Source organism: Canis lupus, chromosome 16 (genome assembly GCF_048164855.1).
Source record: "Canis lupus baileyi chromosome 16, mCanLup2.hap1, whole genome shotgun sequence".
In the NCBI taxonomy this organism is placed as follows: Eukaryota; Metazoa; Chordata; class Mammalia; order Carnivora; family Canidae; genus Canis; species Canis lupus.
In genome coordinates, this window is record NC_132853.1 from 40,267,610 (window position 1) to 40,272,435 (window position 4,826).

Sequence of the window (4,826 nt, forward strand, 5' to 3'; positions counted from 1 at the left end):
TGATTTGAGAGAGAGTGAGCAAGAGAGAGCACAGCAGCAGAGGGAGAGGGAAAGGGAGAAGTAGGCTCCCCACTGAACCCAATGAAGGGCTTTATCTTAGGACCTCAGGATGATGCCCCGAGCTGAAGGCAGACACTTAACCGACTGAGCCACCTAGGTGCTCCTCGACACCAGTCTTTTTTTTTTTTTTTTTAATTTTTATTTATTTATGATAGTCACACACACAGAGAGAGAGACGCAGAGACACAGGCAGAGGGAGAAGCAGGCTCCATGCACCGGGAGCCCGACGTGGGATTCGATCCCGGGTCTCCAGGATCGCACCCTGGGCCAAAGGCAGGCGCTAAACCGCTGTGCCACCCAGGGATCCCGACACCAGTCTTTAGAGTTTAGGACTGTGCCTCACCAGAGGGTGCTTGAAGGTGCACTTGTCTCCCTCCTTCATAATTTAGGTACTGCCTCAAGGACGTGCAGCCACGACTGCTGCTTATTTAGGCCTCCTTGATCATAAAATCACAAAACATCGGAATCAAAAGAGATCTCAGAAATCCCTTCATCCAATTCTCTTATTTTACAAAGGAAATACAGGAGCAACAGAGGCCCAAAAAGGTGACCATACTGCAGATGGGCAATGCAGGAGGGCAGATGTTTGCATCCCTCTGGAAGCCATCTGGTATTATCCAGTAAAACTAAAGAGTCACATACACAGAGACCATGCAACTCCACTCCTAGATAGACCCAGGAGAATCTCATACACATACGTGCCCAAAGATACTTGTGAGATTGTCCAAAAATTGGGCAGAGGCCAGATTTCCTTAAACAGTCGAATGGTTTACAGGTTGAGATATCATTTATACAAGGAAAAACTTGACAGAAGGGGAAAATGAATGAATTGCAGCCACATGCAACAACATGAATGAATCTCAAAAACATAATGTTGAACAAAAGAAAGTGGAGCATAAAAAGTATGTGTACAAGATGATTCAGTTTACATAGAGTTAAAACAAACAAACCCTAAGTTATATTATTTGGAATGGATACATAGGTGGGAAAAGTACCTAGAAAAGCAAGGAAATGGTTATCACAAGAAATATGGACTCTCGTGCTTTCATTCAATACATATTTACTGAACACCTGCAACCAGGTATTATTCTAAGCACTTGAGGAACAATGAATGAAACAATCCAAGATGCTCAGCCTTGTGTAGCTCACATTTTATCAGGGGAAATAGCAAAAAACAAGGGCTAATAGGTTACAGTTTAAATACAGTGGTTGGGAGAAGTCTCATTACAAAGGAGAAATTTGAACAAATACATGAAGGAGGGGAAAGGATCTGTTAAGTGGCCAGGAGGGAGCATTCCAGACCAATTCCAAACCATTTGGGGCTGAGAGAACACTCAGAGTGAAAGCCCTAGGAGGAGCATGTCTACTATTTCCCTATTCAAGGAACAGTTAAGAGGCCAAGTGGCCAGAGCACAGGAAGTGATAGAGAGAGTAGGTTTTATTCTGAATGAAATGGGGGATCACTATAGGGTTTTGAACACAGAGTGACAGGATCTGACTTGTATTTTAAAAGAAATATTTTTTTAATAGGGTAACTTTATTTTTTTGACTTTTTGTTTTTTTAAAGTAAGCTCTACACCCACCACAGGGCTTGGACTCATGACCCTGAGATCAAGAGTCACATATTCTACCCACTGAGCCAGTCAGGTGTCCCTTAAAAGGAATATTCTGTTGTGCTGAGAAGGAAGGAGGCAAAGGTAGAAGAGACCTAATTAGAAGAATATTGCAGTAATCCTGGAGGGAGCCAATGAGGGCTCAGACCAGGATAGTAACCAGGAAGGTGGTTGCTGGGGAGGGGGTAAGGCAGGGATGAGACTGTGATTGGGGAGGGGTCTCACAGGGAGCCCCCAGTTGGCAATATCTCTCGATTTACCTTTGAGGTTGTTGCATGGGTGTTCGTTGTATAATTATTTAATAAACTGTATACGTACATTTCATATACGTTTTTGCACCTATGTTATATTTCACAATAGGATATAAGAAAAGAAAAAGAAGGCCATATAACGAGGTAACATAAAGAGTCTAGTTAATAAAAGGCTGGGACAGGTTGGGAACTAATTCCAATGCTTTTTACCCTAACCCATCCTATGTAAGGCATGGGCCCCAGCCCAGTTCACCTATTTCCTGGTGATGTGGCTTTAGGCAAGCTCTGTCACATCTCTCAGTCTCATTGTTTCATCTATGAACCCAGAAAAAAAAAAATAGAAAAACTATTTTTCATCCTTCATTGTGATGCTGTCAAGATCACAGCGTGCTTTGTATTCTGTCAAAAAGCACACAATATTATTACTATTTTTTAATACAGATTTTACTTTTGAGAGAAAGCGAGCAAGATCGGGGGAGAAAGAGAGAGAATCTCAAGCAGATTCCTCGCTAGGCGCAGAGCCAACTAGAGGCTCCATCTCATGACCCTGAGATCTTGACCTAAGGTGAAATCAAGAGTTAGATGCTTAATTGGCTAAGCTACCCAAGTGCCCCTTAACTGTGTGTGTGTGTGTGTGTGTGTTTTTAAGATTTTATTTATTTATTTGATACAGAGAGAGAGAGCGCACACAGGCAGGGGGAGCTGTAGGCAGAGGCAGAGGGAGAAGCCGGCTCCCCACCCAGCAAAGAGCCTGATGTGGGGCTCAATCCCAGGACTCTGGGATCATGACCCCAGCTGAAGGCAGATGCTTAACGTGACTGAGCCACCCAGGCGACCCTCAGATATACATTTAGCAAATATTTTATTTTATCTCAGCCTGTAGTTTGCCTAATTTTCTTTTCTTTTTTTTTTTTTTTTTGTAAAGATTTCATTTTACAGATTACTTTGAAAAAGTAATCTCTACATACACTCAACACAGGGCTCAAACTCACAATCCCAAAATCGATAGAGGCATGCTCTACTGACTGAGCCAGCCAGGCATCTTGCTTTTTAATTTTTTTCTGTGTCTTTTGAAGAACAAAATCTTTATGTCAAATTTATTTTTTCCTTTTTCATGTTTTTGTGCTTTGCTATTTTCTTTTTTTTTTTTTTAAGATTTTATTTATTTATTCATGAGAGACAGAGAAAGGCAGAGACATATGCAGAGGGAGAAGCAGCCTCCCCCGGGGAACCCAATGTGGGATTCCATCCTCAAACTGGAGTCACGGCCTGAGCCAAAGGCAGACGCTCAACCACTGAGCCACCCAGGTGCCCCTGTGCTTTGTTATTTTCACCTACTTTTTTTTTTTCTGATTTTCTAATTTTACCTTTTACATTGAAGTCTTCAGAGTTAATTTTTGTAATAGGGTGAGGCAAGGTTTTTTCTTTTGGTAAATGGCTATCCATTTGTTGAAAGATTATCCTTTCCTCCATTGAATTTTTTTTTAATATGTTATTTATTTATTCATGAGACAGAGACAGAGAGAGAGAGGCAGAGACACAGGCAGAGGGAGAAGCAGGCTCCATGCAGGGAGCCCGACCTGGGAGTCGATCCCTGGCTGCCAGGATCAGGCCTTGGGCCAAAGGCGGCGCTAAACTGCTGAGCCATCCGGGCTGCCCATCTTTTCTTAATTACACTTTTATTTTGAGGTGATTGTAAATGCAGAGACAGTTGTAAGAAATAATGAAAAGATCCCATCTATCGTTTACCCAGTTTCCCCCAGTGGCAACATCTTAAAAGCCTTGAGTACCATAACACAACAAAAAATAGATGCTGATGTGATCCACTGACCTTATTCACATTTCTCCACTTTTATGTGTACTCCTGTGTACACGTGTGGGTAGTTAGGGCAATCTTTTAACTATTTAAACTTTAACAACGATTTATTTAGCTCCTACTATGTGCCAGACAGTTGAATTCTGAAAATACAAGGTTATAACAGGGTCCCTACCTTAATGGAGGTCACAATCTCATTGGCATTGGAAGTTGATGTTTTGTTTTGTTTTATTTTAATTTATTTTTTGGAAGTTGACGTTTTAAAAGTAACGTGACGGGATCCCTGGGTGGCTCAGCGGTTTAGCGCCTGCCTTTGGCCCAGGGCGTCATCCTGGGCTCCCGGGATAGAGCCTGCTTCTCCCTCCTCCTGTGTCTCGGCCTCTCTCTCTCTCTCTTTCTCCTCTGTCTATCATGAATAAATAAATGAATAAATCTTAAAATAAAATAAAAGTAACGTCGCAAAGGCAAGGTGCTCGCTGGAACCTGGAAGAATCTGGCCTACCTTTTTGGCATAGTGAGGGAATGGGGGAAGACGTCAGGAAAGGCCTGCATCAGAGCCTACCACTAGCAGGTGCTCAATAAATTCGTTAAAGTTGTTTTTAATGATTTTTAAACATTTATTCATGAGAGGCAGAGACAGAGGCAGAGGGAGAAACAGGCTTCCTGCGGGGAGCCGGATGTGGGACTCGATCCCAGGACCCCGGGATCACGAGCTGAGCCAAAGGCACACGCTCAACTATTGAGCCACCCAGGTGCCCTGTTAAATTAAGGTTAAACCCAACCTCATCTTCCACGAAGTTTCTTGCAAATCCTCACATCCTGCATGTGGCGGTGCACAGTGCACATATCCTTGCTACGTACGCCTTATCCCTATTTGGAATTCTGCCCCCGGTGCTCTGCTGACTTCTCTGGCTGTAAACTCCGGACACGGGAGAGAGCCGACGGAGCCGGCAGCAGCACACTCCGCCCGGCGCGGCCCGCCCGCAGCCCCCGCCACGCGGCTATCACGCCGTCGCCCCGGCGCTACCGGGCAGGCGCATGCGCACGCGCACGCGCACGCGCACGCTGGCGGCCGACGGACCCGGG